Genomic DNA, 7220 nt, shown 5'->3' with positions numbered 1-7220 from the left:
CCTAATCCCATTAAAGGATTAACAGCTACATGGTTCCCCCCCAACCTCCCCCCCCCGCACCCCCAGTACCCCAAGGATCCTAGTTCAAAACGACGCAACCTCTTAGAGATTTCGCTCCAGGGCCCTATTTCTGGTTAGGCCAGGAGTTGCTACAGAGGGACATTTCTCAAGTCCAGATTATATTCTTTCTGGGCATTAACTGCAATTTTACGTGATCTTTTTCTAATTCTCAAAAAGAATACACAGCTATAGCATCGTAGGAAAATATCCCCCAAATTGGGAGGCAAACTCTGGAAATGACGGTTTGTTTGTAGTTCCACGAAACCCCTTTCCCGGCAGAGCGTCAACACCTCCCCTTTCAACCACCCCCACCCCATCTGGTCTGCTCCCCGCCCGCCCCCTCTCAGCCTCCCCCCAGCCAGTTGTTGTTGAAGTCTGGGGGTTGGGACCGGACCCCCTGATTGCGTAAGAGCAAAAGCCAAGGCGCAATCTGGAGACTGGGAGATTCAGAGTGCAGGGAGTTCTAGGGTAACTTTTATTTTGAAGAGGCCAAGGAAGGGGGGGTTCATTTCCTGACAGCTATTTACTTAGAGCAAATGATTAGTTTTAGAAGGATGGACTATAACATTGAATCAATTACAAAACGCGGTTTTTGAGCCCATTACAGTTGGAACTAGAAGGAGAGAAACAGAGGAGGGGACTGCAGGAGTGACTTGGAGGCCGTGGACATACTTTTTACTCCATGTATAGGATTTCCATTTCGGATTGACATAGGAGGAGAAGGTAAGAGAAAGGAAAAAAATGATTTTGTTTCTACATGATCAGACTCTGGCTCTGGAAGAAGCGAAGTTAACTTCAAACTTGGAGCGAGGAGAAAAAAGAAGAAAAAAATGTGGAGCTGAATTTCAGTTATGTATCCAGAGAGTAATTTATTCTGAATAAATTTCAGGGGTTTGGAGGGTGTAACCATAGAGTTAGGAAGTCTGAAATTGAACAACAACAACAACAACATTTTCCAGACCTATTTTTTAAAAGCAGTGTTTTTCTAACAACCCTATGGCCTCCCAAAGAAACTGTTTAGGCTTACATTTTTGAGGTTTCTTTGGAGGTGGGGTGGTATTCGTGGATACTGGGACAAACACCAAGTAACGCTGGGGGTGGAGGTAGAGGTGTTTGCCCTCTTCTTGGCAGTGGGTCCTGGAAGGCGACAGGTTTTTAATGAGTATTTTCATTCCTCGTTCGCGGTTTGGCGGGATATTGCAGCAGCCGGTGGTGTGGAGCGCGGCTGGAGGACCCGGAGAGGTGGGGAGAGCAGGGCGCCGAGTGGGACGCGGGAAAGGGTTTTGAGGCGGGGGAGGTGTGAAGGGCTTGCCTGGAGGAGGCTGGACCTCGGGTGCCTGCCGGGTGCACATGGCGCCAGCCAACCGCGCGTAATTACTGGACGGCGCTGCGCCTGGTGCGAGCCGGGGCCAGACTCAGTGCTGCGGTGGAGGCAGGACCAGCCGAGAACCGGCCTGGGCGAGGGTTTGGGGAGCTCCGGAGCGATTTGCTGGGTCAGTGAGGTGTGAGAAACAGCCGGCACCAGCCCCGCAGTGCGCTCGGATTGAGTGCCTCTGGCGGGGGCGACAGCGGCGGCGCGGGCGAACGGTCTGGAGTAATGACAAACACATTTGGCCTCGAGTGAAAAAGTCGTCGTTGCCTCGCATTCCAGCAACTGGGATTTAAGGAATTTGGAGCTGCACTCCAAGGGGCCCTCATTGTGCACGGTGGTCCCCACCCCCCACTGGTCTCCACTCGCCTCCTTCTCAGTGGAATCGTTTCTGCAAAGCCCGGTGCTCGTTTTTCTGCTCAGTCCCGGCCGCAAGCAGAAAAGAGTGCAAGCTTCCCCCAAAGTGCTGACCTTCTTGTGAGGAAGTTAGAAACTACCCGAAACGGACAAAGTTGGCTGCTGGTAAGACAGGTGAGAGGCCAACCGTCCTCACCCATCCTGTGGGCACCCCAGCCTGGGGTACTCTCTCCCCTTGGTGCTTCTCTCGGTGTTGGGATGCGTGGCACTGGCCGCCCGCGCTCATCCGGCGCAGCTTCATCCTCACCAATCGCCCTTTCTCTATTTCTTTCCCAGAGGCGGCCTCCCTGCGGGCTTCCGAACCTTCTAAGCGCATCTTTCCTTCAGTTTTTACACCTGAGATTAACTCCTCTGGGCAGCGCCAGGGGAGTGGGCGGCGTCCACTTGGCTTTGAAATTATTGGGGTCAGCAGTCTGTTCGGAAAGGGTGTTGACCAGCCCATTGCTAAAGGGAGAGTGTGGCCCTACCCGAGCGTGCAGACGGATGGTGTCTGCACGGCCCGGCCAGGTGTACAGAGTGCCAATGCCCCTGGCGTCGCGCCTTAGTCAGAAAGGAAGTGCGGGGCACTCTGTCTACTGTAGGTCTCTTTCCAAGCCAGGGCGCCCGTCCCGCACTAGACATCCCCCAGCCCAGGCTACGACCTCGGGATGTGCGGAAACTGCTTGGAGGAACTTGCCACTGAGTCCATCTTCGAGGGTGGGAGGAAAACACTGGCTGGGAGGGATCGTGGATGGTCCCTATGAAGTATGGGCCGCCCTGCGCGGGGCTGCACTGCCTGGAAAAGTCCCGGACTGGGCGGTGTGGGAAATAGCTTTTTGGCTCCATGACCGTATTGCTCAATGTTTTGGACCCACTCGTCTCGCCTCGATCGCTCCCAATCAGAACTAGGAAGCTTTATGGAGTCTGAAGGCAAACGGGGCACGACATCCCTGCGAGGTCCTGGGCCGCAGGAGGAGAGGGAGGGGCGCCCCCGAGCTTGCGGACCTCACCCACAGCCGCGCTGGCTCTGTTTTTTACATAACCCTGCTCTCCATCGGCCGACCTGGACTCTGCGGTTGCACCTCCTACCCGTCCTCGGCCTCTTCCTTTCTACAGTCCTCTTGAAGAGGAACATTTTCTTGACTCCCAAACAGCCGGGGACCTGTTCTGTCCTACTGTGACGCCCTGGTCAGTCCCTGCGTCGGAGCTCTTGCCTAGTCTTGCTTTTGGATTCACCCAAGTACAGCTGGACCTTGCTCTAGAGAGTGAGTGGGCGCCAGAGGAGAGGGAGGCGCCAGGATGGAGTCGTAGATGGTCCCTTGTGCCCAGCGATCTTGATCCAGTTCTTAAATCGCCAGGGACTTGAAACAGAGCCCAGGCGCCCAGCTCTCGGCCGGGGCTGCTTTCCTCCCGGGGCGCAGACAGGGGAGGGATGCAAGGGGAGGGGCAACGGGCTGGGCTTTGCAGCTGAAAACGCGTCTGGCGCCGAGGCGGGCCCGTTTTGTGCCTCCTGGGGACAGGCCGTGGGCGGCGCGCGTCCTGGGGACGTGGTGGCCAGCGTCTTCCTGTAGACCTCGATGGGTGGGACTCCTTCTGGCTTTCTGGGAGCTGGCACTAGGTTACACACTGTAAAAAGTGACAAATTTGGCGGAAAGAGCAAAACAACTGAATAAGTGTCCAAAAGGTGCGGCTTTTAGTGTCCCTCGCGTCCAGCGCGCGGGGTCTTCCCTGCAGCATCAGCCTTGGGGAAGAGGGGCGTAAAGAATGTTGCGGGATCGCGCCCAGCGCGGGATTCAGGGCCAGGGGAGATTGCTTTTCCCGACTACACTGTAGCCCTGCCGGTGCTTGCCTTTTGCTGAAATGGCTCGGCGGCATTTCCTTTTGTTTTAAACTGAACGGCGAACCGGGGATGGGCTGGGAGAGTGGATGGTGGGAGGGGATAAAAGGGAACCTCAGACTAGGGTCGCCTCCTTCCCTTCCTTCTGCTACAGTTCTCCCTCCCCGATGAAAGGGGAGCGAGAGGCGACAGTGGACTAGGGTGTGCTCGGGGGCGGTAGCGGCTAAGGCGAGCGTCGGGCCAGGTGGGTACCGGAGAAGGCCAATTTCTTAAAAGCTGAGGGGGCTCAGGCTTCCCTCGCCTAGGTCTTACCCTCTCACCGCCGCCCGCGGCCGTGTGGCTCTCTGGCCCACAGGAGGCGCTGGTGCACGCTTGTAACCCTAAACCCCTCGGCCCCTCTCCCTCCACCCCGCCCGGCCCCCTCTCAGGTCTCAGTCGAAAACAATGCAAACGCCGAGCGTCGTGCCTGGGGTGTGGCGGCATCTTCTGCTCTGTGGCTGGGAGCGCGGCGACTAGGGGAGTGGGACCTCGGAGCGGACCGGCGTCACCACCAATACAGTGGCGACCGAGCCTCCCAGAGCGTGGAGGAGACGGAAGGTGGAGCGGCCCACGCCGCGAAGGTGTGGGTGTGGCGGTGACGGGAGCAAAACGTCGCTGGTGCGGAACCTCGGAGGGAAGGTTTGCAAGTCGCGGTCCCAGCAGCGCTGCCTGGGACCTGGAGTCTGAGCTGCGGGCTTCGGAGCGAGCCAGCCGGGTAAGATACGCGGCGCTGCCGCGCCCTCTAGCGGGATCCCGGGACGCGCCCCGCGTCCGCTAACCCAGGGTCGGCGCCGCAGTCGCGGAACGGAGCTGGAAGCCAGGGCCCCTAGAAATTAGGATCATCAGGGTCACCTTTACCTCTTCTGGGGGCCTTGGATAACTCCCGGCAGGCGCTCCTGGTACCTGGAGGCGCTGGGTGGGCGAAAGGGAGCTAAGGTCCCGGGTTTGGGTTGGATAATTGGAGTGTCAATTATAATTCAGTCTGCGGGGGACCAAAGTCCCGCGCTCTCTTGGGGGACAGTTGCCAGCTTCTGCGTTCCAGCCTGGCACAAGTTGCCCTGCCGCGCCAGCGGCCTGTTGCTGTTTGTTTGTTTTACGACCCTGCGTTATTGTGCAGCGGAAAGGTCGTTTCCAATCTGCCAGGCTGCGGTCCCTGCCGGGCGGGTTTATGAGGGGTGAAAATGGCAAGGAACAGATTGGACAGCGCGGCTGGGGACCTGCATCGCGGACCCCCTCGGCTCGGCCCAGGTGGTCTCCCTGCTCAGACGGGCTGAAACGCGAAGTGGTGAGGGCGTGGACTCCACAATACCTGAGAGACGGGTCCTGCTGAACTTTTACTGTCTGGCAGAGCAGCGTCCTCCTGGATGCCGAGGCCAGGTTGCCTGGCGCACCGCTCCTAGCGACATGGTGGCGGTGCCCGCCTCTAGCCGAGTCTCCTGGGGCCCTGAGGGGATTCAGGCATTTTCGACAGCAGTTTTGCTATGTTTGATTTCTATTCAAGGCTTTCAGCAGAGGTCACCACGAAACCCAAAAGTACAGCCTAAGAAAGGAAGATTGTAAGTTAAGATTTGGGGAATTTTAGCTCAGAATTCTTTGCAGTGACGTCTGTGTATCAGGGAACCCAGGGATGCACGTCTTTGGACCAACACTGCCATCTACTGGCCATTCTAAAGAACTGCCGTGACCCTCGGAGTAAGCTTCAAGGAGATTCCAAGCAAGGGGGAAGAAACGTTTTTCGCCAGTTAGTTAGGAGAACTTAGCTGCAAGAAACGTTGACGGACATTTGTTTTGTGGACATTTATGTAGTTTTCTGCCGTTTTTTTTTCTTGTTCTGGGGATGGAACCCAGGGCCAAAGGCATGCTAGGAAAATGCCCTACCACGGAGCTACACTCCCCAGCCCTCGGCCCAGATTGTTAATCATCTAATTTACTAATGAGCAAAGGCTTTACCTTCCACTTCTGATGATCAGGGTAGAACTGTGAGGAGATAGGCGGGCATTTGAGTTCCTGTTACAAGCAAGGAGACCTAGTTTGGGGGATTTGGTGACCTCAAGTTAAATGCTCAATAAGGTTGTCCCATTAAGAGACACATCAGTTTAGTGTTGATTAGAAGAACGTGTCATTTTGTTCTCCCAAGGTTAAATATCTGGTTCATGGAAGCAGAAAGATTTATGAATTCTGATTGTCCCATAAAATGCTCCCGAGTAAAAATCCTCCAGCTCCCACCCATCATTGGAATGCCTGATGGAGCTCCGGGAAGAGCAAAACAACAGAGTTCTGGTGGGGCGCAGATCCTGGGAAACATAGTCTTCACTGGAAAACACAAGTGGCCACTGAGGTAGACCTGAATTGGGGTTGCCTGGGCCGAAGTTATGAGACTGCAGAGAACTTTGCTGAGAACAAGTAAGATGTGTAATTTTCACAGTTAGAATTAACTTAGGAGAGCCGAAATTAACCCGACCTCGGAAATCTGAATCTTGAGGTCATCAGTGGCTTTGGGGTGGTGAGAGTGTCTCTTGTGGTCTTTAATCATGCCAGGGTGGAGTGAAATTCAATATTCGATGGTCCTGCGGTGGGACGTGTTGTGCTGGTGGTGATGGAGAAGCTGGCTGTGATTGGATGAGAGGAATGACATGGTGTTTTGGACACAGGACCCTTGCATTGCTTGTTTCCTCTTCACTCTCTGAGCATGGTTGTCTTCCCTTGAAGTCCATCTTCAATGGCTCTTCACTACTGATTGCAGGGAACGAGATGGTACACTGTTCAAGAGAACAGGTGTAGCTGCAGTCAGACTCTTCTCTCTTCATGGGATTGTTTATATCGATTCATCTCCTAATACTTTTCACAGCTACATCAGGCGGGAAGTGGCAAGCACATGGGAGTGGATTGCTGGCCTGGGATGAATTCAGAGTTCAGATCCACCTCCCTCCCCAGTGATACAGGACAAGGCTGGAAATAGCCACCTCGGATGTTGTTTTCATATAATACATCTTAGGAATCTGTAGAAAAAGAATCAATCTGAAAACTAACGCCCTTTGAATTCAGCTATTTAAGTGAGTCCTGCATAATGTTGAAGGGCCAGCAAGTCAGGTATTATTAATCCCAATTTATAGAAGAAGAGACTGAGGTTCAGAGAGATGGACAAAGAGTCATATTTGGGAACAGAACCTAGTCCAGTGTGATTTGTACTGTGTTTTCTGAGAGAAGGAACAAAAAAACCACGTCACCTGCTTGAGAGCAAACGTGGCACAGATCTCTTTTCCCAGCTTGTTTCTCTTCGCTTGTAGAAAATGCTTTTTGAGCTGTGAATATGGAGGATGGTTGAATCCAACATATCGTTGGGTGAGAGAAATAATGAATGATTAAAAAAATGATCTGAGGGGCTGGGGTTGTAGCTCAGTGATAGAGCGCTTGCCTAGGATGTGCAAGGCCCTGGGTTTGATTCTCAGCACCGCATAGAAATAAATAAAAATAAAGTTCTATCCACAACGAAAGAGAGAAATGATTTGAATGACATCT

The 7220-nt window shown here is 54.1% G+C and overlaps 1 protein-coding gene across 2 annotated transcripts in view; it reads left to right on the top strand.

Annotated features, from left to right (window-relative positions):
- The first annotated feature begins 651 nt into the window (after nt 1-651).
- Pdgfra (platelet derived growth factor receptor alpha) overlaps nt 652-7220 on the top strand; it is a 48412-nt gene continuing 41843 nt past the window's right edge. Inside the window, exons 1-2 of one of the 2 annotated variants that reach the window (XM_077803343.1) lie at nt 652-783; nt 4091-4416. The gene's annotated coding sequence lies outside the window, so the exon portion shown is untranslated. The remainder of the gene's footprint in view (nt 784-4090; nt 4417-7220) is intronic. The other variant, XM_026385394.2, reaches the window with a different exon arrangement.

Source organism: Urocitellus parryii, chromosome 10, assembly GCF_045843805.1.
Source record: "Urocitellus parryii isolate mUroPar1 chromosome 10, mUroPar1.hap1, whole genome shotgun sequence".
Lineage (NCBI taxonomy): Eukaryota > Metazoa > Chordata > Mammalia > Rodentia > Sciuridae > Urocitellus > Urocitellus parryii.
Note: the sequence above shows the minus strand (reverse complement) of the source record. Positions and strands in the feature narration are given on the sequence as shown.